Source organism: Pinus tabuliformis, chromosome X (assembly GCF_031772625.1).
Source record: "Pinus tabuliformis cultivar Carrire ecotype Pingquan chromosome X, CPIR1, whole genome shotgun sequence".
Lineage (NCBI taxonomy): Eukaryota > Viridiplantae > Streptophyta > Pinopsida > Pinales > Pinaceae > Pinus > Pinus tabuliformis.
Genome location: NC_142308.1, coordinates 1502913817 through 1502941811, shown reverse-complemented (window position 1 = coordinate 1502941811; position 27995 = coordinate 1502913817).

Below are 27995 nucleotides of genomic sequence, written 5' to 3'. Positions count from 1 at the left end.
TTGGGTTCCCAGGCCTCAAGAATATCGATCCTATTGCCCACTCTTGTCTTGGATGCCCTACCACATCCTCAAAGAGTGTCGGATGCCAGATGATTACACAATCCTCCATTCTTTCTTCCAAATTGAAGACAATAATGTTGTGTCTAACTCTCCCTATTAACCAGGGATGAGTTCCAAGTTTCTCTTTACTCAGAAACTTACTCAAGTTCCTTTACTCATAGGAACCTTCCAGAGCTCCCTCTTAAACAGGGACTCTATCATCAGTACTTTATAGGGTCTTCTAGTTGACTGATGATCAAAGACCTTGATGTCATCAATTTCTTCATATGTAGGGTTTAGCCATCCATCACTTTCCTCCATCATGTCATTCCTTATTTCCTGGAAAGTATCCTCCTTGGATTTACATCTAGGGCTTCCTTTATAGGGCCATCTATCTCCATCTTTCTTTCAACAGTGATTTCTCTAGATCACAAGGTACATAGTTGTGACATACTTCACAACTCTTCTTAACATGGCCTTGCACACATACCCATACTTATCCCAAAAGGTCAAAAACCAAAAAAAATCACATATTACCTTTTTAGTGATGGCCTTTTCCATTGAAATCTTCTTGTAGGTACCAACACCCTGCATACATGTTGACACATCTCCCAAAGATATATGTTGTCAAGGGTCTTCATCTTTTCAGACTTCCATCAGAGTCTCCATATCTTTCTGGGGATTTCCTAGTCAAATCTTCCTGATTCTCTGGATGTTGATTGCCTTCATCATGGTTGCATATTTCACGATCTCTACCATCCTCACACCTTCCATTCCCAGGAGCTTTCAATCAGAATTTCTTAATTGTAGTCAGCCACCTCATACTCCATATGAGGACATATTATGTTGATTTCATCTAGTTTGACTTAAGCCTTCCTACAGCCTTTCATAGGAGGAGATCCCTTTTCTCTTGATCATGCTTGATCCATGTTACTTGCAACCATATGACATGATATTATAATATTAAACACAAGTATACTTACCTCATTTGTCTTGAATCATACAATGATTCTTGCAGTGGGCTTCTTGAGGGATCTTTGATCTGCAACGAAGTTGTCTTGATCCTTACAGGTTCTCTTAGCACCATCGTTCTAACATATATGAACCTGGATTCTTCCAAGAGGATATTTTCCTGTAAAAACTCTTCAAAGATTCAGAGAACCAAAGTGGTCTCATCTTAGGGTTTCCTACACATAGAAATTCCTAGAATCCTTACATAAAGAAATACAACATACTCTAATCATAACCATTAACACTATTTATAGAGGATTCAACATATCCTAATACATCAATTATTCATACATCGATGGTATGGAATACATAATCAGTACATCCTTTAAAAAGTTGCTTAAACAACACACAAGAATGTTCATGAATCACAACATGTCACAAAATGCTATGCAGTCTTCTATGCAACTAAGACCTATGAAAGAAAACATGGGGTGGTCTTTTAATCATAGTAAAGATCTTGTGGCTCCTCCTTCTTCGGCATCTTTTCTTTATCTTGTATTTCCTGGGTGACATGATCTATTTCATGTTTCCTCTTGCCATTCTTATTTCTCATGGGACAATCTCTTCGGTAGTTTCCATATTCGTGACATTCAAAGCATTGAATCTTTGACATGTCTTTCTTGGGATGTTGCTAGTGACCAGATCTCTCAAAATTTCTGAACTTTCATTTTCTCTTGAACTTGGCAGCAAATGCTTGCTCCTTTGATCCAACTGCAATATCTTCCATGGTCTTTAATCTGGCTTCTTCCACTTTGCATATTTCCCACAGATCATTGAGTGAGGATGCCTCCTTTTTAGCCCATATGCTGGTTGTAAAGTTTCCCCACTCCTCAGGTAGTGCATTCATCACTATAGTAGTCATCTCTTGATAGTTGTCACTTTTATGAATTGCTAGAACAAGGGACACACTCTACACAAGAGACATAAAAAAGCAGTGAACATCATCTCCTTATTTAAATGTCCATTAATTTTAAATCTTCCATATAATATTTTACTTATAACAATAATGTTGACTATGTACAATGGAAATTGTATATTTCACTTATTTTAAAAGCCAGCTTCGTAGTGATCTTGTCTCTTTTTCCACGCCATTCAGTAATTTTACATGGTTGTGTTACAGTGTATATGAATAATAATCAGCTACGTCGTATAACATACCGACTTCATAGTCTCTGGCTCCGATGTTTTCACTTCACTCAGCTGACATACCCGCTTCATGGTCTACATACCTGACTCAACCGACATACCCGCTTCATAGTCTACATACCTGACTTAGCTGACATACCCACTTCATAGTCTACATACCGACTTCATAGTCTTTGGCATAGTCTACATACCGACTTCATAGTCTCTAGCTCCCGTGTTTTCGCTTCACTCAGGGGACATACCGGTTGATAGTCTCTAGTCTCTGGCTACCGTGTTTTCTCTTCACTCAGTGGAAGGGACTTGCTAGTCTCTAGCTACCGTGTTTTCTCTTCACTCAACGGCAGGGACTTGCTTCTTTGCAGCCTCTCTTGTTTATTTTCACAGTCTGGAAGCATTATTGGAAATTACTGTCTGTAAAGAAATGTAAAATTAGTATCATTATCCTGGTTAAATGATGTGATTATAGTCTTACAAGAAACCAGATATGTATATATATGGTAGGGAAACATAACCAATATTATGAGGATAAATACATAACGTGGACCACGTTGTGGCAGGGAAGGGACCAAGACCTACCATAGTTTACTAATGTTTTTCATACCCTTCGCACGAAGTTGGGTATCAAGGATTCTAAGAAACATTTGTTACTCAAGTACCACGACTACCTACACAGGTACATCCAAGATGAGATGCAGTTCCTGGACATCTCCTCGCTCGGCATGACGTACCGATAGGATGTCAAGATCGGGCAGAAGCTTAAACAAAAAAAGTGAGACTTTGGATCTGTGAATCTGAAGCAAGGGAAAGGTGCCCCCAAACCACAGAACAAAGGACAAAGCCAAGGCGGGGCGGCCCAGGACAACCCGCCAAATCCGCAAGCACAGAACAACACCGCGAAGCCGAATAAGGACACAAGAAAGTGGTGTGAGTTCCATAAGAGCTCCACTCACAAAACAAGTGAGTTTCAGGCCAAGAAGTCACTGATGGTCGAGCTGAAGGCTTCTGAATCAGATGCATGTTCCGACTCTAAGTCAGAACCCGACAAGGGGAATGACAAAGGGAAGCAGATTATTGATGCGGACCCCAACGCCACTGTTGCCACCGCGAAGATCCAGAAGGAGGACCCGAAGAGATTGTGGCCAAAGGTAGCCCTCTTCTTGTGGCTTGTTGATTATAGAAAGCTTCTAACCTGTGACTTTCTTGAGAATAAAAGTTCATTGTGGGGCTTCTTTCTAACCTCTATGTTGACTACAAGAGGAAACCATAGCGCATCTATTGAACACATGTTCTTTCATTGAGACACTATGGGATAAAGTGCTCCAGCTCTTTGGTCATATGAACTAATTCCCAAACAATATAAGAGAATCCTTAGAAATATGGTGTCAAAATTTCTATAACAATCCTATGGTCAACCGTGCTTATGTCTTAGTCTAGGTCTTCCTACTTTGGAACATTTGGAAAGAGAGAAACTAAGCAATATTTCAAAACAAGAACCCATCCAAGGAGTATGTATGGTAAACCACTATAAAAAATCTCAAGGAAACCATTCTCTCTAAAAACTGGAAGGTTGAAGATTGGAAAACAGATCAACAGGAGGAGAAAATCCTTAAATTTATGGAACTCACCACCAGAATGGTTTCCCCTCCTAATCTTAGTAGACACCCTATTCTCATTAACCCTATTGATTGTTTTATGCCTCCTCCTAAGGACTTTATAAAACTAATTTTTGATGGGGCATCTGAGGGCAACCTTGGGTTTGTGAGGTTTTGTGGCATTTTTTGGGATGACAAAGGTAGAGTCATAAGAATTTATGTAATATTTTGTGGACATACAACCAACAATGTGGCATAATTACTTGCTCTAGAGACGAGGCTAAGGATAGAAAGAGAGGAGCGGCTCTCCATGATCTATATCACAGGTGACTCTCAAGTCTCTATAGGCATTACGCAAAAAATTATTGATGGAACCTCGACCTTTAAGCTTGTCAGAAGTTGGCATTTGGATCTTCTGGTCTCCGAGATAAAAGCTATGCTTCTCTCTTTCCCATATGTGATCACTTCCTATAATTGTCATGATGGGAATAAAGAAACAAACCTTCTAGCTAACTGGGGAAGTGGATTTATCGATTTAGACTTCTCCCGGTTTGGCCTCTTAGTCAGAGCTTCAGTTGGTTAGAAGAGCTGGACAAAATCTTGGCTAGTGACGAAGCCTCCCGATGGGGGTGCTAATTCCTCGAGAATCGAAGTATAGGGGGGTGGTACGCCATCCTTATGATCATACGAATGTTTTGTAAGCTTGATGGTGTGGTAACGCTCACTCATGCAGGAGAGTTGGGGTCGAATGATTTACAATAGACAACATTTACTGTACTCCATTCAAGTTATTTCTAGGGATAGTGATATAGAGGTTGGCAAGGCTTGTTCTCTTTATTTATGGATTTGGAGCCTCATGCTCTGCTCAACGAGCAATGGAGGTATGCTTGGCGTGCTGATATGGGGAAGAGGTGACCCTAGGATAATTATTTTAGATGTGCTTGGTAGTAGGTCAGTTGGTCTCTCTAATGTCAGTCTTTGGGGGGTCTTTATGGGCATGACGCCTTGTGGATTCTCCTATGCGTTGGTTCAACAGGCCAAGTTGTTTCAAAGTGTGTTGAAAGGTATTTATGTTGCCCTTTTTCCTCTGAGCGTTATTTGGCTTCTTTTATGGGCTATTCATATTAAATTTAAGCTTGGGTGGCTCTCTGGTGGTGCTTGGGTCTCTCTTGTATACATAATTTTACTTATGTGGAATTCTGAGGCCAAGAGTGGTTCTTTGCTCTTAATTGTAGTGGCCCCTCTTTACTTGTGGCTTAATTGGTGAGTGGGAAACCCTATATTGCCTATATTCGTGCTATGGCTTCTTGTGGTTTGTTGTTTTGGTCGCTATGGTCTGTGTGTTGTCGGGGGATCCTTCTACTGGATTTGTTATGTTTCTAGGTGGTTGGATCTCTCGACTCGCTCCTTTGTTTTCCCTCCTATTAGCTCCTCAAGCCTGTATTGTCGTGGGTGGGTTGTATGTAGGAGTTGGGAGTTCGTGGCTTTGTGGGAAAGGTATTCTCTTCCCTTCTCTTTTGGCCTCGAGGTGGTGCAGTGGTTCGATGTGTGGTCTTCTATGGTGTTTTTTGCTTTAGCTGTTAACTCCTATGATATCATGCCTCCTTGTCGTGGTGGTTGGCAGTAGGATGAGGAGGGCAACGGGTCTCCTCTCATTGGGATTCAATGAGATGAAGGGGACCTCTTGTCCCATCCTCACCTCATCGAACATCAAGTGTTCTGTGTGATTCCCAATGGCATATTACTTTGGATATGTTGGTTCCATCTTTGCTTCCAAAATTGGATTAGTTGAATCGAACTTGTTAGGAGGATCATGTGGAAGTCATGAAGGTCCCTGGTCATATCTAGCATAACCAATGACAATTGCATGATTGGATGGTGAGTTTGTGGCGCGATCAGTGTCGCAAACTGGAAAAAATAGAGAGACATGAAGCAAGGTTGGCTCACATGGAGGGCCATGTTCTTTGTGGTTTCAAACCACCCCCGTCTCCGGGGGCAGGTCCGGATCTAACCCTGATCTAGTTAACTCAACTGATTAGTGATGACTGTGGGAGTTTTTCTTACTTTGCATGTATTTTGGCACTTTTGGTATGTAAATATTTGACCATCTTATCCTTTTTGTATCTGCTCGCCAACAAATCAGGTCAAAGTGAGGCTCTTAGAATTTTGGAGACGTACTTTGCAAAATTTAACTTTCTGAGTTAATATAAGACCTTAACTTACAAAAAAAATGAGTAAACAGAGTAAAATTACATTTGAGATAAATCTCTCTTTTGGTTTATGACTATTATTAAGAATATTTTAGAATATTCCATACAAGTTAAATCTCTATCATCTACTTAATAATTAAATTATAATTCTGGAAATCTTATTTCAAAACATACATACCCATTGACTAAAAAAAACAAAAACAAACTTTAAAAAAAAATGTTTTTCCTTAAAATTCGTGATTTATGAAATATTATTGATAAGGATTATATATCAATCTATATAATATAAATATAAAATAATATATATAAAGAATATATGATATAATTCATTTTAATTTTATGAGTGGTAAAGAATGAATAAATAATATATATGAAATTGTTGAATTTAGGCTTTTGTGATCCATATCAAGATTATTAAGATAGTTTTCGGCAATAATCACATCGAAATTCATTTGGACGCGTTTCGAACCAACAAGTGTGGTTCCTCGATGAACCACACTTGTTGGTTCGAAACGCGTCCAAATAAATTTCAATGTGCTTATTGCCAAAAACCATCTTAATAATATATAGAATTGTATTAATATATTTTATTATTATAATAATCTTAATATCTAATATAATTGATAATTATTTATATTAGTTTAGATTCATAACTTTAAGTTTATTAAAAATGGAAAGAGATTAAATCCCTTAAAGTTTAATTTTTTTATAAATATAAAACTTGAAAAAAAAATTGTCCTTATACAATTTTGAGACCCTTAAATCAAAATTAAAATAAATCTAGACTAATATATAATTATTATAATAAAATTATAAATTATAATATCATTTAATAAAATCCTAAAACATTCCCATGGTACAAAATACAAAACAATTCCACACATCTATCCATATTTTAAATAAAATTAATAAACAAATCTAAAAGAAAGGTCAGGCTATTCAGGGCATCCGATGCCAGCAACAAAGTCAAAAACTGATTTCTAATGAAAGTAACAAAGTCAATGTCAAAACTTTATCTTTTAAAATTTCCAATAAAAAAATAAAAGTTAAAAGTTGATTTCTTGGAATGCCGAATACCAACCACAAAGGTTTCTTCTGAACATTATAAATTTGGATCTCGAAAAAGCTGAGTCACAATTGACCATTAACTTTTCAATTCAAATACTTGCAAACCTAGGTCAACATTTATATAATACGGTAAACACAACTGATCCCAAAATCGTGACTTGTGAGGTCAAAGATTAAGCAAATCTTATGTTTGTTTTTTTCAGAAGAAAAAAACGTTATCCAGAAAAACAAAAACAAAAAATACATAATTCATGAGATGATCTATATATTTTTATCAGTTTTTCTATATCTCCTAATTGTTATATATATGCCTGAGTTATTCCTATAATCATCTTTTTACCACTTTCATAGCAAGAAAGTGTTATTATATACTTGCAAAAAAATGTCCGGCAAAAGACATAGCAAGTGTCTTTATAGAAAAAAACATTGACAAGCAGCAAAAAACTAAGAGAGTCCCATAAGATCAACAATTCTTTTTCTTCCAATTGCTCCTAGGAGTGGTAGAAGAATCCAGCATCAGTGAATACACCATGTTTATAAGCAGCTGAGATCCTTTATGATTCCTCTTTTTTGAAAGGAGGTCAGTGATCTGATTCTGCGCTTTATATATGTGACCAAAAACAATGTGATGAAAGGAGCTTACCCGTAGCCGGATTCTCCTCATCCAGTTAGCTAAGATGGGAGGATTAAAAAGTGTGTAGTCCTTAACCCAATCGATGATGCCCTTCACGTCCCCATAGATCATAATATCCTCAAGTCCCAACCATTTTGCAAATGTGAGAACGCCCTAAAGGGCAATGATTTCAACCCTATTATTTGTCCCTTGACCCCCTCCCACCAAAAATGGAAATATTTTCTTGGTTCCATGACAATGCCTACCCCACACCCACATTCCTGTTCTGGCAAGCCCCATCGAAATACCCCACATGAAAGATTTTCCAATGTCTCGAAGTTTGATCTTTCTATGCAATTTATTTTTTACTGTCATCCTGAATTCCAAGAAAAAGGCCACAGAATTGATGACAACGTCTCTAACAACAACAAATTTATGGTCAAAGATAAGAGCATTCCAGCATCTCCAGATGGACCAAATGATGAAGAAGGGTAAGGACAATATTGTGACGGAAAGTTGATCCAATAGGATAAGCATGTTTTCAGCATGAGAGGTGTCCTATAATGTGCAATGCCAATTTCATCCATTACACCATCCCAAACCGCAGCAGCAAATGGACATTTAAGTAAAAAGTCATCCACATCTTCCTCTACCTGATTGCACAAGCATATACCAGGTCCGATAAAGCCCCCTTTTTTGTAGGTTATTCCAGTTAGGATGTAGTCATGAATTGCCAGCTAGCTGAAGAATTTAAGTTTCAATGACCAGATCCCCCTGTATACCAATCTCATCAGCCTTCTTCCAAGTCTGTCTTAGATTGTTTATCTTCCAAGTCTGTCTTAGATTGTTTATCTGTTGATTCTGATAAATCTGTTGTAAATAGCAGATGTCAATTTCATGAAGAGTTATGATCAAAGAGGCCGAAAGAGTATGATTCTCATCAAAACCTGAAAGCGCAGCCAACCCAATCTCAATGGTGGATCCATTCCCAACTTCCCATCGCAGAAAAGTCAACAGCCATTGAAGATTATTCTGCGTGCATCTCCAGATGAACGATGAGCAAGTTCTATTGCTTGCTCCACCTCTGATCAACAAATTAAAATGTTGACCAAATATATATTTCTTCCCAATAATATGTGACCATATGCCATCACCTGTCATACCCCTCCAACTATTTTTAATTATCAATGCTAGATTGAAATTGTGAGTATCAAATATTCCCCATCCACTGTCATACCCCTCCAATTATTTTTAATTATCAATGCTAGATTGAAATTGTGAATATCAAGTATTCCCATCCACTGTCATACCCCTCCAACTATTTTTAATTATCAATGCTAGATTGAAATTGTGAGTATCAAGTATTCCCCAGTATTCCCCATCCACTGTCCTTATTCCCCATCCACTATCCACTGTCCTTAATCGGCCTAGTAAGAGCTTTCCATCCAACAAGGTGGATTTTTTCCTCTTTCATAATTCCAAACCACGTGAACATGGCCATTATTGACTCTATATTATGAATGACCACCATAAGTAATTGGAAAAGGTGCATCCAATATACAACAAGGTTTTGGAGCATGGATTTAATCAAGGTAAGGCACCCTCCCATCGATAACCACCTACGCTTCCACCGCATAATCTTTTTTCAAATCTGTCGATTAGCCAATCCCAACAATGTACATGATAATTGTTTGATTTAATTCTAAATCCAAGATATTAAGAAGCTATGTACACGGTGAAAGGAACCAATCTCGAAAAGGCTGCTAATCTCGTCACAATCTCCATGAATAAGTCAGGATTTGGATTTATTTATGACAACGCCGGAGGTGGCACTAAAGGTGATCATAATACTGTGAACACGGGTCCACTGTTCAAGATTAGATGCACCACCCCCAAAAAAATATCATCCACAAACATCAAGTGAGTGATGGGTTGTGGTTGGAAATGTTGATACTCAAAATACGAGTCAAAGTCACGAGGAGGAAAAGTAGCAAAGGACAAAGCACATCCCTGATGCAACCAAGACAGTAAACCATTGATGATTACCACAAAGTTTGCAGTGTTGATGCAATGAATCCAAGAGTCCTCGACTCCTTTGCTACATCAAATAGATATGGCGGAATCAAGTGAATGAATAAGTCCAGCCCCCATGAATTCAACTTGATGTCGAGATCCACCGGAAATAGACGTTGTAATCAGACATATATTTGATATTAAGGCATTCGAATGGAGCCCATGAGAATTAAAACAGTGAAAACAACAAAACATGACAAGAATGCAGGCACAAATCAATCTATTTAAAGCGATCATAGTTCCTTTGATCATATTTCCTTTGTTGTTTTCTTAGAATGTAGCCTCTCCACCTATTGTCGCTGCATACATCATATTTCCTTTGTTGTTTTCTTAGAATGTAGCCTCTCCACCTATTTTCCTTTGTTGTTTTCTTAGAATGTAGCCTCTCCACCTATTGTCGCTGCATACATTATCTTTTGTATAATAATCACTAGTTAAATAATTTCATGTAACATTATCTTTAAGCGTGATTAATACATGAAAAGACATGTCCTAACATCATCTTAAAAGTTTGCATTGCTCTACATGTCGTGAGCATCACATTACCTTCAGATATTTTAGAGATGTGTTTCACTATAACAATCTTAGTAATATAGATAATTTAATTAAAATAAAAGTAATAGAAGAGAAAAAAACAAAAATAGTGAGTAATGACGAATGTAAATAATTGTTCAGTGCCTTTCAATGAATTGTTGATTCACAAAATTTGACATCACTAAGACTCTTGATAGTGTATGCATTGACAACAGGTGGAGAGGCTACATTCTAAGAAAACTACAAAGGAAATATGATCACTTTAAATAAATTGATTTGGTGTTATATATCTGTACATTGAACTATCCCTGCATTCTTGTCATGTTTTGTTGTTTTCATTGTTTTATTTCTCATGGGCTCCAATCAAATGCCTTAATATCAAATATATGTCTCATTACAACGTCTATTTTTGGTGGATCTCGACATCAAGTTGACGTGGTTCCGGTGCAAAACAAGAAGTCAGAGGAAGAAGAAGGATGATTATATTGCACAAGGGTAAAGGCCATGAAATTATTTTTCTTAGTCCTCGTGAATCCATTTTCCCACCAATCACCAAATTGCCCGATGACAAACGACCACTCTCATGAAGGACCATCAAAGAATTCAAATCCAGGGATGGTCTTATTAAGAAATCTAGGGCATAGAGATTAAGTGATTTCTCTTCTAAGAGTAACTGTTTGTGAGCGCTTTTTACTTATTATATTCTTTTACTTAGGTTATTAGTGTTCTTCTTCATCAAACAACTACCAATGCATAAACCATAAAGAGACAAGAGACACAGAATATAGGCTATCAGCCAAGGCCAAAACCTATCACTATTTGAGAGGAAAACCCGAACAAATCCTTCTTCTTATAAAGATTCATATTGACGAATACCAAGACCAAGACCCTTGACCTATTTACCTCTCCAAGACCAAGACGCAAGTTCCCTTCTGTTAACACCCAGGTTGTTCCCTATGACTCCCAAGGGAATACGGCCGGGGTAACCACTAACCAATCTTTGGATCACAGTTCCTAGCCAAACTGTAATCAGAGAGGGCTCTCTCTTTATGATTTGTCTCTGTTTTGATGGTGTTTTTAGGCTAGCTATTATGCTCAGGTTTTGTTTTTTGTTTTGGTTGAAGGACTTCTTTCAGGGCTTAAGATGTAGTGTTCAGAGAATAGTATATCATTGGGCAATGGAGTCTAGAGCTGTGAAATGCTTTGAAATGCAGGAGTGATGATGTTCAGACTGCAGGGCCTATTGTGTATCTCAAACAAACAAATTTAAACTTAAGTGGTGATGCATGGTCAGCCAACAGAAAGCAGTTAAGAATTCTCTATTGAGCTGGTGATGTGAAAGTGAAACATGTTGCACAGGAGCAAACTTGAATTCCTGAAACAAAGGTCACTGTGAAAGATATATTCTGAAAGTGCAGCAATTAAGAATTACACTTATCAAGATTATAGCTGAAGAAAACATTCATTAACAACACAGATTGAACTCAGGGTATTGCATGAATAAGTCCTGAAGGTTATTCTTTTTCTTTGTTGTCAAACAATTGGAAATTAGAAACATATATGGATTTTAATAGATCGAAAATACATAACAAAGAGAGTTACAGAAACTTATTGTATTGTGAAATACACAGGAATCCAGCAGTTTTCAACAGACACCAGAACGCATTCAACACTTCAGAAATCCGAGAAATTCCATCACTTTCTTTATTAAACTCTAAAAGGATTATAGCGTAAGAACTTCTTCAGGAGAAATCAACAACAACCCTGCGAGCTTGTGCGAGGGGCAAATATATACAAAACGTATTACAAAATATCTCAGGCGTTGAGTCATCTGAGAAATGAAATATCTTCACCAACTTTTCAAGATATTTAGATAATAAAGTTATTACATCATTGAATACAAAGTAAATGCATCTTTATGTTTGTCAGAAGATATTTTGGCCTTTGAAGGCCACTGAGTCGGTTGGAGTGATCTGCATTAATACTGAGAAATGCGCTTTTGGAGCTGCTCTGCTGTAGCTTCTCGGCCTGGACACCTGTAGCTCCCTTCCTTGCTTAGTTGGCCGAAATTTCTGCTGAGTTGGCTCAGCCTTTATCTTTAATGTCTGCTGATTCTTTTAAACTGTCCTGTATATGGCAGTTTGCATTTTCCATGAACAAAATTTGTTGAATGGCACCCTGTTTATAAAATAGTTTGTATGGCCTTGGTCCACCATTCTAGTGTAGGTAGTTGATGCCTGAGAATTGCATCCATGGTCTCCTCTGCCTCTGTATACTTATAAAAATTGGGAGGTGCCTCAAACAGGTGTTTGATTTCATTCATTATAAAAAATAAATTTTCTACTCTGTTGTAGAGAGTCTGTCCTGTGGCTGGCCCTATTTCCTCTGAGATGCTGGGCTTCTCATTGATCTGACTTGTGGCAAATGTGTTAACCATTTTGGCATACTGGTCATGTGTGAACAATCTCCCTGCGTTGTTCAGTAAGCTAGGGAGCCCTCTGTTTTCTAACACCTGAAACTTCTCCAAAAACCTGTTCACCTCAGTCTGCATATCCTGGGTTCTTCTTTCCAATGTCTGCACTAAGTTTCTCAGTGTGAGAACCCTCTTGATTAACTGAATGTGCTCAGTTCTGTTTGAAATTCCCATGGCAGCCAACTGAGTGCTTGTTCTATTGTTAAGCACATTGATCATCCTGGTGGCTATCTCAGGCATGTTGCTTAGAGCAGCTCTTGATCTTTGAATCTCAGTCTGTGCTTTTGGAATGAGCTCCAACTGCTCATGGATTGTTTCAATATATTGCCATTGCTCATTTATAGATTGGCCAATGTTAGCCCACAACACTATTTTAAGCTCAGCCACAACTTTATCTAATTTGAGCTCATTTTCTAGCTCTTTGATTCTATCTTTGAGGGCTTTTATCTCCCTGCCCTTTTCTGCCACAGACTGCTTGGATTTGTCATATCTGTCATTCACTTTGGCTAATTTATCCCTGGTCTCATTCAGCTCTGTCATTTGAGCTTCCAGGGCCTGGATCTCATTCCTCAGCTTTTGCATGTCCAGGCTTGGGGCCTGCTCTGTTGTTGGTGGTGCTGCTGAGGTGGATGTTGCTGCTTTTTCTAGTTGTTGAGGAGGAGGAACAGTAGGTGGAGCAGTTTCCTCAAGATTTATCACTTCAGGAGGAGGCTGGGAGGTCTGACCTTCTTCTCTTTGTTTCAAAGCTGCCTGTAATGCTGCCTGTGCAGCCTCTGATTCTCCCAGCTTTTCTTGTGCCTGGATGAGCTGTTTATAGAGAGACACCAGCAAAGCTATGGCATCTTTATCATGCCTTTGTTGAGCCACTTCATCTGTTTGAGGGTGAATTGTGGCTGGCATTTTGATCTTTTTCTTCAAAGCAGCCATGTCTGCATCCCTTAACTTCAATATCTCCTGGATGCCCTTGATATCTTTGGGATCATGCCCAATCTCAATAATTATATCTTCTAAGGACCTAATTCTATTGTCCTTAGCCTGTGATGATGCCCTTTCCAACTCAAGTTGGGCAGCTGTGTTATTAAGGCTATTTTCCAGCCTATAATTGTCCAGTGTTTTGTCTGCCAAGGACGCATAGACCATCTCACCTGTTTGTTTATGCAATTCAATTTTATCCATGGGGTGGATGTCCTTGGCCAGGACCTCAAGATTGGTCCTTATATAGTCTGCATGAGACTAGGGCTATGCTACTGCTGGCAAGAAATGACTCATGATCATCTTGCCCTCCTGGACATCAAAAGCAGACATTAGACGTTGCTGGTTGGTGGGAGCAATATTTAACAGATGGTTATACAGCTGTATTTTTATTGGTTCATTCCTTTTCTTGATTTCAATGAAATGCTGCTTAATGCTGAGTTCACCCCTTCTCTGCTGGCTTGAGGAGTTGACTTCTCCTCCCACAGTTCTGTTCTGTTCCTCCTGGAAAGAACTTGCAGATGCGTCCCTGCTAGGTGGGCCCATGCCCAGAGACTGCCCTGTTGGCATTTCCTCATCAGAGAAAGGGTTCATTCTCTGTCTTTTTTCACCATGACTTTCTGATGTGGTCAAGGGAGTCTCTCTGTCCCTTTTTCTGCTAGTATCCTCCTTTTGTGGAGTTTGGAGGATTGATGCATCAACTGATGTTTCTTGCCTAGGAGGCACCGTATTTTGTGCCTGCTGTTCTGTGGAAATTGGGGCCTCAACTGCCCCTTCTTGCTGTGGGGGCTGCTCTTTATTATGCTGCCCTTCTTCTTGCTGCAATTCCTGTTGTTGTTGTTGTTGTTGTACCTGTTGCTGCTGTTGTTGCACCTTCTCATGCGGTGGCTGTTCAGTATCCATCTCTTTTTCCTTGCCCTTGCTAGATATATCTTCAGTGGCTTTGGGTGCTTGCTGATTTACAGTCGAGGAGGATGCAACTGCTCCCACTTGTGTGCTTGGCAGTGAAAACACCTGTGAACAAAGTTCAAGGTCAACCATCTTTTTAAGGTTCCTCACCGCTCTTTGATTCAGCTCTTCTTGTGTAACTGGTTCTTCTAGGGTTCCTCTCATCCATTTTGCTTGGTTTGCATGTTTTTCAATGTGAGGGATCTTTACATGATCATAGCCAGAGAGCCTATATCTGAGCCTTCTCAAAGTGATGAAGTGGTTGGGGTCATAAGGTTTCCAGAGGAAACTGGTTTGAAGGCCAAGGGACTCAAGCATCCTGTCTGCTTCTCTCCAACCTTCCTCCCTTTGGTTATAAACAAAGTGGCCAAGTTGGTTCCTGACTTTTAACTGTGCTTTCTTGCCTTTGCCTGAAAAGTGAAGCACATCAACATTGCCAAACTGCCTGAAGTATTCTATGGCAAAGAGCCTCATAGGCACATATCTGGGTAGTCTGTAGGGAGGCAGTTCACACCCATACATCCTGATGACGGTGTGGTGCTGGTAAAAGTACCAGTCCCCAATGTTGTATGATTTGGATAACTGCATGATCCTTTGCATTTCATCTGTGAGCCTCGGAGGAGGTGAGCCCATCATCATTGACATAGCTGGGTGGATGAACTGATCTATGAACTCACAATAAGTATAAGGAGTTTCACCTCTACAGTGGAAAACAGATGACCAATAGACCACTGATCTTGGATTGCCTTGGGCATCCTCTCTTTTGATTGGGAAAGAGAATTTCTGATGTTGATGATATAAGATCAAGTGGTAAATGTAGGAGGTATACCTGAACACTCTTTCTCTTGCCAGGTTCATTAGTTGCTCATGTATTTTGTCTGCTATATAGGTGGCATAGTCATAGCAGATAGGAGACTTGCCAGGAGCAAACATGAGCATGATTACCAACACAGTTTGATCAACAAACTCAATGGAGTTGTAGCCCAAAATGGGACTAATCATGTCTGCCAGATCTCTGCCCAGTTGGTTGAGGTATACCTGATTGATAGGAGGATATTTCACAGAGTCAGAGACAATGTATAGCTGGTTTAGTTTGGTGACCTGAGCATCTGTCATTCTGGCTCCTTGATTTATCAGGTCTATAAGTGATAGAGGGACCAGTTTCTTCTCAGTCCTGAAGCAGAGCATATCCTTGATAGCTTCTGGGGTGACATAAAACACAGCTGACCCTGAATGGTCAAGAACTGCCCTCTGAGTGGGGTCATAATTTTCAACACACAGATGGATCAAATCAGGGAATTGGTTAACTTGAGGGAGCTTGAAAATAGGGAGGAATGAGTCCCATATGCCCAGCACATCTGTTCCAGCCTCATGCTTGGCCTTCAATTCATTGAGCAGGTGGATGTGGAACTTAGTACCCATCAGCATTTCCTCTGAAATCTGATAGTCCATGTTATAGACATTTTTGTGCCTTACAGCATAGAGCATGAAATGTCAATAATCTGAGGGATCCAAAGTCCCTAAACAAGTTGTTCTTACCCTTAGACGAACAAGGTCAGCAAACCACAGCACTGCAAAACAGTTCTCCACTGAAAAACACTCAAAAACAGGTCAGTTTTGGATCATTGCAGCTGCTCCACTAGGCATCTGCGCTGCATAGCAGGTACAACAAAGGCTACCTGCGTTGCATAGCAAGTAGAACAAAGGCTACCTGCGTTGGGCGTACTTGGACATGTGGAGGAATCTTTTTCTCAAAGTGCCAGTGCCCAGGAAGCTTCTAAAAAGACACTTGATGATAAGATTCGCCTAATGATGAGTTAAGAGCTTCTAAAACTCCAAGTGGAAGACAGAAACTCCGAGTGAAGAACTGAAGAACAACTGGAGTTGAAGAGGACAACAAGTCACACATCAAGCTGACTTATCTTCACTCCAAAACTCTATATAAGGATCTCATCCCATGGGATCTGGGAGGGCGGAATTTAGTGCAAAGAATTGTTGTTGGTTTGCAGTTGAGAGTATTGGGTGATTGCTTGAGGGAGGTGAAGAAGAGATTTCTCTCCGTCGGGAAGGTGATGCTGGATTGGACCTCTCATGGTTGTATCACCGCCTGAACCTTACTTCCATATATTAATAAAGCTTTTGAGGTTCTTCTATTCGCATGTGTTTCAATGATGTATTGTCTTACTTGCGTATTTGATTTATGCTAATCCTTGAATCAGTTATGCATGCATGCTTCTTGTAGTTTCCTTTTCTTGTCTTATTTGCAGGATCTCGTGTAGCTGGGCCCGTGAAAAGACTTGGAGCTGGGAGCAAGCGGCAATCAAAGGAGATTGGATCGACCATTTGCGCAAGACATCGGTAAGTGGATCTCTTCCTTTTATCTCTTGCATGTCATAAAGAAGAAACTTTAGATAGTTTTGCTTTCAGCTGTTGCTAAGGAACTGTCACCCTTAGAGTGGGTTAGGGTCATTCCGAGTTGGATACTTTCCCCCACAACAGACTGGCGACTCCGCTGGGGATCGTGTCTTGTTGGTAGCTTGTGTTTCTTGCTATTCTTTTCTTAAACAAAAGGGTACCGAATCGAAAACTGCATTCGAGTTCTTCGAATGCAAAGTAGAGGGCAGCTACTCTAGCCCAGTGCTGGGCATGTTTATGATTTGAAGAGCTGATCCACAAGGACTCTTTTTAGCTCTTTGTGATAGTGTTCATCTTCCTTTAATCATCCTCTAGAGTATACTTGACTGATAGCAACTGATTTGGCCAAAAACCGCTCATTTTTTAGCAAACTGTGAGCCGGAATCTGAGAGAGACGAGAGTTGTCTCGTTCAGTGCAGCTGCAACAAAGGCTACCTGCACTGCAACGCAGGTCCCGAAGGGGCTACCTGCGCTGCATCTCAGATTGACAGTGCAGCACCTGCGCTGATCCAGTCTTGCCTTGTGCAGCTGGGATTCTCCACTGTCTGTTGCCCAGTTTTCAGTACTGTTTTTGCAGCCTGTTGTCAACCTGTATACCCAGCTGAAACCACTTCTCTTTGCCTTCATTCCGCCTCAGTTGTGTGAAGAAACCGTGATTGTTCTTATTGTATTTCTTGCTGTCATTCACAGTTTCCCATAGCGAAAGTGAACTAGTCTTGCTATGACCTCTTGAATCTAGACCTGTGAGAAAGTGTCGTTGTGATTCTAAGAGTTAGTTTATTGCTGTTCATAGCTGCTTGAGCATTTGCTTTCGTTATATGGTTCGAATCTCAGTATTTCTTGTGATTGAAACGAGTAAATATTAAGGTGTTCTTTTGATTATTGGACAATACTTGTTTGTTTTCGCTTGAAATTGAATTCGAAATCGTACAACAGCTTTCTTTTTGTCATACACCAAACATTAAGAAAGAAGAAAAGAAATACTTGCATTGTGCATGTGCATTTTGACAGTTTGCATGTCGATTTAGGAAAAGTGCATCAGTGTGTGCTCTATGATCTGTTTGAAAAGATGATGTCTTTCTTTTCCTTCAGTAGTTAAGGTTTTCATAAGTTGAAAGAATTGAAAAAGCTTGCTTATCATTCTTAGACTGCATTTAGGAGTTGTCTCATACATCACGTGGTGATCCATAAAGGCAAACTGCTAAGCAAGATCAACCTAAAAAGAACTGAATTTATCTAACAACGCTTTGAAACATAACAAAACACAGTAGAGGTCTAGGTAGAGACGTGAACCGGCGTCGTTAAACATAGTGACTGTCGATCTCTACGAAGGTGGGTGATTCCTCCTGAGGGACGATAGCACTAATACGGACTTGTGCCCCCGCGTACCATCGTGTATATTGGGGGACCCCTATAGGAACAAAGCCTTTATCCATAGGAAGCCATGTCGGCCGCCCTACTGATCGCGATGCAGTGAACACAGCATTCACGAAGATCGACCACTCGTACCATAAAACGTATTCTGTGGTTTCGCGAAAGGTTTGGCACACCCTTGCCTAGAACTCCAGAGTAGTTTCTTTTGGCCTTTTTCAAACTCTATAACTGAAAAATTCCATCCGAGCATTTGTCACTTCGGGCTCGTTAATACATCGAAGGAGACTAGAGTCATCTTTAGCTTTTTCTCGACTCTTAAAACATGAAAAAGCAAGTTGTGTCTTAAAAGCGTCTAAAATTAATTCAATTCGAAAACACATTTTACCCTGTGCATTGTTGGTTGATCAAGTAATCCGCAATCGTGGAAGAAAGTCAATCGATGAACCGTCGTTCGCGGAGGAATACGAGACAAACGTCTTTGTCCCCGGAATCGAAAACAACCCGGGCAAAGCGACCTCGTTCAACTGGTTCCAAATCACCTGTCAAAGTTAGAACGAGTGTTCCAACGACATCTGAGGTTCCGGTTACTCCAAACATTTCTGGAAACCCTGCCCCTATTGAAGAAGTTCAACAGCCCCAGAAGGACAGTAACACTGATCCTAGTCTGAGAACAAATACTTGTGTTACTGAATCAGGTCCATCAGTGATCGGTTCAGAGAGTCTTGCTCCTCAGACAACTGTCGCTGTCGAAACAACCCCTTCTTCGGCACCAGAAATATTCTACGGACCTGACGGTCTTCCTCTTCCACCCGGTCTGATCGCAATAGAAGAGATTGTAGAAGATCCGCAAGCAACTACTCCAACACATTTTGGAGCAGGGATCACTCTACTTCCTACTGCATCAGAAGCTAGCCTACCACCCAGAGAAGTTCCTGAAGAATCACTAGGCAATCTACTGGATAAACTAAAAATGTCTGAACAACCGTCGACATCTAGGACTGTGCCAAATGACACAGCGACAGCAGAACTCCCTGCAGTCACTCCGACAATGTTCGCCGGCATACCATCTGTCCCAAACTCTCAACAGCTGGGAGGGGTCCCTTCGGGGGCCATGACGACAGTGTGGTCTGTTCCTGTTTGTTCTCCCGGGATAACACCCGGTAACTCCTATGTTGGAACTCAACAGATTGATCCTTTTGGAAATCCGTTGGGACAATCCGGTCCTCGAGGTGTATTAAATCCTCTCAGTGCCGGACCACCACCGTATGGGGGGCAATATGCTTTTTCATTACCCCCTCCTGGAGGGTACCCATACGGGAGTTCACAACCATACCCAAGTTATACTGGAATAACTGCAAGTGGTTGGATACCTATGCTACCCCAGCAACCAAGAGTTGTGTATTCTATGCAACAACAGATGCCTGTGACGAACATCCCGACGACACCAGCAATTGTGACTGTGTCGCAAGTTCAAACGATACCTGTTACATGTCAACCTCAGTTTTCTCAGGTTGTAATGCAACAACCCGTTGACCCTGCAACCCAACCGCAATCGCCGGCTAGCGAGGCGTCACAAACACAAACGGGTACCCTTACCCCTCATCTTGGCCCAGTGGTAAGCATCGCACAACAACCAATGGTCTCACAACCATGGTTGGTGCAGTATCAACAACCGCAGTTCCAGCAAGTGTACCAAGGTACCGAGCAACAAATTTTTGCGAATAATGGACAACCGTACCTACAATACGGTCAAAACCAACCACTCTATGGTGGAGCAGTCCATCAACCGTATCAATCATATCAGCATCAATCACATTATGCTGGTATGCAAAGACCAACTGCTCAGGCGATTCCGTCGTATCCTGGGTACGCTTCACCTAACTTGAGTCAATAGCTGCCATTCGTGGCAACTCTGGAGTTACCCGATCTACATCGGTTGACAAACGATCCTATCGCCTACGCCCCTTGGTGGCCCATGATTCCTCACAAACTTCCATCGTACATTCCTAAATTCAATGGAAATCCAGGTGAAGACCCGTCGAATCACGTCATGACCTTTCATCTGTGGTGTTCATCGAACACCCTGAACGATGATTCGATAAGACTTCGCCTCTTCCAGAGGACATTGACAGGTCCGGCGGCCAAATGGTATATAGAATTGCCAAGAGCCTCTTTCGACAATTTCAGCTCCTTAGCCACGACTTTCTTAACCCACTTTCAATTACCTATCAGGTATGAAACAGGAACCGAGATACTGACCAACTTCAAACAGACGACAGCTACTCACATATCTGACCATATACATGAGTGGCGTCGTCGACGTAGGATGGTCAAAACATACGTTCCTGATCAGCTACTAGCTGAATGGTTTATAAAGTCATTACTTCCGGCTATAACGGAAGATGTGGCCAAGGGGGGGGTCGTAACGGAGGAGCAAGTCATTGCTCGTGCTCAGTATTTAGACTTGGTATATACTCAGTCGGGCACGCTCTATGACAAAATACCTGATGCCCCCAGACCTGAATTTTCAATTCCTCCCCCTCCTAAATCGAATATTGACTCTCATGCCGGAGATGGCGTGATTGGCACTGCAAGCGCGAAGTCGAGAAAGGCTTCACCTCAGAAAGCCCGTAAGACTTCAGATCGAAATGCCCATGAAGAGATTCTTGCTTCGGAAGTAAATGCCATATCAGCAGATAAAGGCAAAGAAACCAATCAACCAGGAAACAAGAAGAAGCAACAGGATGATCCGTCACCTGAGAAGGCTTCTTCAAGCTCTCCTAGGAAAGGGAAACAGAAAGAGAAGTCACCTGGTCCATGTTCTATATGTGACGAGGACCATTGGACACGAGATTGTCCGTACAAGGCTGAGCTCAAGAGATTCTTTAAAAGTCCAAAGAACCCAGCTGTGTTGACTGACCCGTTTCCCAACCCAGGTCAAAATATGGTTGATAATGGAAAAGCTTCCCCGTCGCAAGTACTGATGTTGTCGATCTCTAAGCACCAAAATGATGCTTTGATTTCGACAAGGAACAAAGATTACGGGAATCCGTAACTATCAAACGAAAAAGGTAACGATCAACCTAGTAGTTCGACAACAACTTCGTCAGAAGTTGTCCCTCCCATAATGCCGGAATTAACGATAAAACCACCTAAGGGTGTGGTACACAAGTCTACTTTTAATCCTCGTGCCAGAGCGGCGCAACATTATAACATAGTGGAAGATTTGGCTCAATCGCCATCCGCTATGTCGACTCTAGAAGTACTACAAAATTGCCCATCCCAAAGGCAGGCATTGTTATCGGCAATAGGGGGGGTTGATCCTAAGGATTCCAATCTTGTGTCCTTTGATCACAAAGGGTATGACCCTCAGTTACCAGCTCAGCTAGCTTTCCTGATTCAAGTGAAGGCCCTCAACAAAACTGTTCACAGAACAATTATTGACGAGGGAGCATCGACATGTATTATGTCGATGAGCTGCTGGAAAACGCTAGAGTCACCAACCTTGTCGAGATCTTCGACAACACTAAAGGCTTTCGACGGTAGGACATATACCCCTTACGGTATCCTAAGTAACTTGAAAGTTGAACTAGGTGGAAAAACGGTAGAGATTGATGTTGAAGCCATAGATGGAAATCTAGATTACAACATCCTACTGGGAAGACCATGGATTTATGCCATGGCAGCTGTCGTGTCGACTTATTTTAGGAAGATCGCTTTCCCGTTTGAAGGAGGGATTACGGTCGTCAACCAACAGAACTTCCTCCTTAATGGTTCACAAGTTACGGGAAGCATTCCCATGATCCATGAAAGCGACCATTCAATTCAAGATATAGGAGTAGGACTGTTGAAAGACCCCACGATGATGGGGACTTTCTCGCTACCAAATCATATGTACATAGGAAATGTACCATTGGTGGCCACCTGCAACATGATATCTTCCACGAAGGTCGCAAAAGACAAAGTCATCATGGATCGGGCAATGGTGTTACACCCGAGCCCAATCGAAATATTGTAGCAATCAATGTTTCAGGCATGGGAGGCGAGCCCAAATCAATGCTCGTCAAGCGTTTGGGTAGATAGGTCAGGAGAATGTGGAACCCCCTTTGATCCTTGGTCACGAGTGCATGCAAGTGACGAAGGAATCCTCCAATCAATGTGGATTGAGGGGGCGCCATGGGAGGATAACCACCATCGTTCCCTTCCTCAGGAAGATACTCAAGGCGACCTATATCACCCTTCAGTATTTGAATTCCTAACAAATACTGTAAATACGGTGGATTCCGAGAGAAACCTATCCAATATAGAAGAGACTATAGCCATAAATATCTCGACCAAAACAGACATTGTAGAGAATATTTATGTCGGCAAAGGTTGTTCCCCTTCAGAACAAGAAATATATAAAGCTCTTTTCCGCGAATTTAGAGATGTCTTTGCTTGGTCATATGATGAAATGCCAGGCATCGACTCGAGTATAGTTGAACATGAAATTAAGATGTATCCTGATGTCAAACCAGTAAGACAACGGCTTCGGCAGGTGCACCCCAAGAAAGTCGCTGCCATCAAGGCGGAAGTTGAAAAGCTCCTCCATGCTGGTTTCATCTACCCGGTTCCTCTAACCGATTGGGTATCGAATATTGTCCCTGTTATGAAGAAACAAGGAACAATACGAGTGTGCGTCGATTATAGGGATGTAAATCAAGCTTGTCCAAAGGACAACTACCCTACACCCTTCATCGACCAGATAATTGATGAATGCGCCGGATGTGAAATCTTTTCATTTATGGACGGATTTTCCGGGTATAATCAAATTAATATCCGCCCACAGGACCAGTCAAAGACTGCATTTATTTGTCCGTGGGGCACATTCGCTTATCGAAAATTACCCTTTGGTTTAAAGAACGCAGGGGCGACATTTCAGAGAGCAATGAATTATGCTTTCCATGACATCAAGAACATCGTTCAACCTTATCTCGACGATCTTCCGGCTCATTCGCAAAAGCGGACTGATCATCCGCATCATTTAAGAGCAATATTTCTACGTTGCCGACACTACAAGATAAGACTCAATCCACACAAATGTGTGTTTTGCATCGGTTCTGGTCGTTTACTTGGCTTTATAGTCTCCAAGGATGGGATTCGTCTCGACCCTTGCAAGGTGCAGGCAATCATTAATTTGCCTCCACCTTCGAACTTGCTTCAGATTCAGAAACTCCAAGGGAAAGCAAACTTTCTGAGGAGGTTCATTCCAAATTACGCAGAACTTGCTAAAGGTTATACCCATCTCCTGAAAAAGGATGTACCTTTCGTCTGGGACCAGGTTGCACAAGCTTCCTTTGATGCTTTGAAAGAAGCGCTAGTCAAAGCATCATTAATGTACGCCCCAGACTATCTAAGGGATTTTAACCTGTATCTGGCTGCAGCAGATATGACCATTGCAATGGTTTTGGTTCAAGAAGTCGATGGAATTGAACACCCTATATATTATTTAAGTAAAAACTTAAATGATACGGAAAGTAGATATTCTCATGTTGAAAAGTTGGCATTAGCAGCTGTTCAAGCGATTCAAAGATTTCGACATTATGTCCTCTTTAGGAAGACCACTGTATTGTCAGATTGCAACCCCATGACTTATATACTGTCGCGACAGTTGCTTGGGGGCAAATATTCAAAGTGGATAGCTATCCTTCAAGAGTTTGATCTGGAATTTGTGAAATCCAAATCAAAGAAAGCTTTAGTTTTCGCAGAATTATTATGCGATCTCCCGTCATCGTACAACGATGTAACGTCCAAAGAATCGATCGTGGACGAAAGTTTGTTTCTGATATCAGCAAGTGATGAGTGGTATGGAGATATAATAATTTATCTCCAAACCCAAAAGTTTCGGCCAGACACCTCTCACTCAGAACGAAAACGCATTCGATACCAAGCAAAAGACTACATGATCGTCGGTGATACACTTTACCGTCGTGGTGTCGATACGGTCCTGAGAAGGTGTCTAACCCATGAGGAAGCCGAAAAAGCCCTGAATGAATGTCATTCAGGCACATGTGGGGGGCATCAATCTGGATATGCTACAGCACAAAGAATCTTACGAGCAGGATACTTCTGGCCAACCATGTTCAAAGATTGCATAACTGCGGTTAGAAGTTGCCATGCATGTCAGATTTTTGATAGCAAAACCAGCAAACCCCCCGCTCCTTTACAGCCAATAATAGCTGTGGGGCCTTTCGCCAAGTGGGGCATCGATTTCATGCAATGTAACCCCACCTCGACCGGGGGGCATGGGTATATTATAGTCGCAGTTGACTATTTTACCAAATGGGCCGAGGCGATGCCTACATTGGATAACACTGGTGAAACAGCAGCCCTATTCTTTTTTAATCATGTAGTCGCCAGATTCGGCGTGCCACAGGCCATAGTAACAGATCATGGATCACATTTTCGCAATCACATGATGGTTGAATTAACTGCCAAACTAGGATTGTCTCACGACAGCTCTACTCCGTACTATCCGCAAGCTAACGGACAAGTTGAAGCGATCAACAAAGTCCTGAAGCGCATGCTGCAAAGGATGGTGGGGGTTCACAAAAGAAGATGGCATTTGATCCTATACTCGGCTTTGTGGGCCTACCGAACATCGGTAAGGAATGCCACTGGGTTCACACCGTTTCAACTGGTGTATGGCCTGGAAGCGATCCTACCAATCCAGTGCGAAATTTCGTCCCTTAAACTCGCAATTGATCTCCTCCCCGGAACCTCAGAAGAAGAAGCTCGTTTCTTAGAGTTAATCCAGTTGGATGAAACTCGTCGTGATGCCGCCTTGGCCAACGAAGCCCATAAGAAACAAGTCAAAGCGCAGTTCGACAAAAATGTCAAACCCCGTGTCTTCTCGGAAGGTGATTTGGTCTTGCTTTACGACCAAGAATCCGATAAATTGGGAGCTGGGAAATTCAAGTCCTTATGGATGGGCCCTTATATTGTTAAAAGTGTATTAGCAAAAGGTGCCTACGAGTTGGTAGATTATGACGGAGTTCCACTGGCGCAACCTCGCAACGGGTTGTACCTTAAGCGTTACTATGCCTAGTAGTAACCTGTATGCTTTTGTTACATTTTTGTTTTCGCTAAAGCGTTTGTTCCGGTTTAAGTAATCCACTTTTTACACTTATTGCAGATGTCAAATCCATTGGAACCGTGGGTCGGATATGCTGACGGAGCGAGTCGTAGTTCGAGGAACCTATCCTCTGCAGCATGGGCCATTTTTAACCCAAGCGGCGAGTTAGTGAGTTTCAGGGGGGTATGTATTGGTCAATCAACAAATAATATCGCTGAGTATAGCGCGTTGATAGAGCTCCTCTCTGATGCCATCACCCATGGCATACGCCGGCTAGTCGTCAGGCTAGACTCGCAGCTCGTGGTACTACAGCTCAATGGTACCTACTCTGTCCGAAATCCAGCTATTTATCGCAAGTTCCTAAGAGTTAAAATCTTGGAAAGACGGTTTGATTTTATCCAATATCAACACATTTCCAGAAACTTAAACACATTAACCGACTCGTTAGCAAACTATGTGTTAGATAGACATCTGCAAAATTGATAAAAAGAGAAGCATCATCGATGTTTCATACATGGATCACATAAAAACTGGAATAAACTCCGAAAATCAAAAATATACACAACTGTTTACGGTTTACATGTAATGTTCTGTAACCAAGACAAAATCGGTCATATGACCCCAAAACTCAAAAATGGCTGGGGGGCACCCTAGCCTAGTGATGCTCATGATAACATGCCACAGCCTGTGCAATCATGCGCAGAAGACGAGACCATCGTCTGGGAACACCAACAGTATGTCGCTGCAATCGTAGAGGCAACTCGTCGATCCGTACATCCGGAATCCCAAGGGTAAGACCCTCGACATGTTCCTGCACAGCTGTAAGAGTCTCGGCCAAGTCAAGGTCACGGAGAATAGCTCTCCCAGGAGCCTCCCCTGCGGGGGCAGCGGCCGGAGCTCTCGGACGAACTGCTGGACGGACAGGGCCCACATCTGCATGCGCACATGAGTTTGATTAGAGTCTTGATAGAGTAAAGCACAAGGACATTATAAATAAAAAATAGTAAACAGTGATAAGGTCAAAATATTTACCAAGATCACCCCACTGCTCGCCATCCGGTAGTACCAAATCCGGATCACCTCGGAAGTCCATGCCAATATATGGATACTCGGAAAAAGCCATATCCTGCCGCTCAAACCACCTAAAGAAGGCATCAGTAAAAGTAATCTTAGATTGACCCGCATGCCTAGCCATGTGGTCAACCCACCTCTGCATGCGTGGCTCAGTAGGAGATGGCAAGTCGAGAATAATGTACTGAGGTTGCATGAGGGGTATCTTCTCCAAAGCGAAGGCAGTCAAAACTGAACCGAAGCCAAAATTCTTCAGTTTCCCGTCCTTTACTTTGGTCAACTGGTTTTTCATCTGAACTAATACTGCATCACACCAGTTAAAAACTTTCGGCTGAAGACACTCCAGGGCGTGCTGCACATATGACCTGTTGGCAACGTGAGGGGATGCACTACCGGCCATCCTACAAATCGTGTACAGAATAGACCTGAGAGACCTGTCAGTGACATCACAGATAGAAATCTTGTCGTCTCTGCTCGACTGAGATCCCTCCCTGCAATACTGACGGATATAATCTTTCACGGAATCACTCCCTCGGGCCGAACCGGACAAGGAAACGGGGGCACCCCGCCTTGACAAACCAGTCAAGAAGTAGATGTCCACTATGGTCAAATGGATGGACTTGCCCATAATCTGGAACACTTGGTTAACAGGATCCCAAGCATCAAGCAGGTACTGCAGTAAACGTATATGTGCCCTCATGCTAGATATGCGGAAGAATTTTAGCAAGCCACAGTTCCGCAACGCGCTCACAGTAACAGGATCATGGAGGGCAATCATGTCCTCCTCTTCATGCTCTCGTTCTCGCCACGTAAGAGTCATTCTGCTCCAATAAACTCTGCAAAACAAACAAGAGGAGGAGTAAGATCCCTGACTCAGTGAAGAAAATGGCAAAAATCTCATGAAAAATTGTGCAACCAAGATGTTTTCTGCGCCCAACGCAGGTAGGGAAGGGTCTCACCTGCGTTGGGGCACAAACTGCCTTTGAAAATGAGAACCCCAATGCAGGTTTCGATATAGGGAACCTGCACTAATGGCAGAGCGCCCTAGAGAAATCCCAGGGGCTCATGGGGGCAGGAAAACAAGCATAAAACTGAGAAATAAGGCCATGAAAAGATAGAGCTAGGGTTTAGCTCCTACCTGGTGGAAACGGCGCTGAAAATCGTCCACAGAATCTCCCGAAATCAGCTGGTGAAGAATCAAGAGGAAGAGGCACCTCGAAAGCTCCAACAAACCAAATGCACACGAAATGGCAAAATGAGAGGTAAAAACATCTTTTAAATTGCTTTTTACGTAATTCAAAGTGGAATATTAGTATTTTTACTTCATGTTATCCGTTTCTAA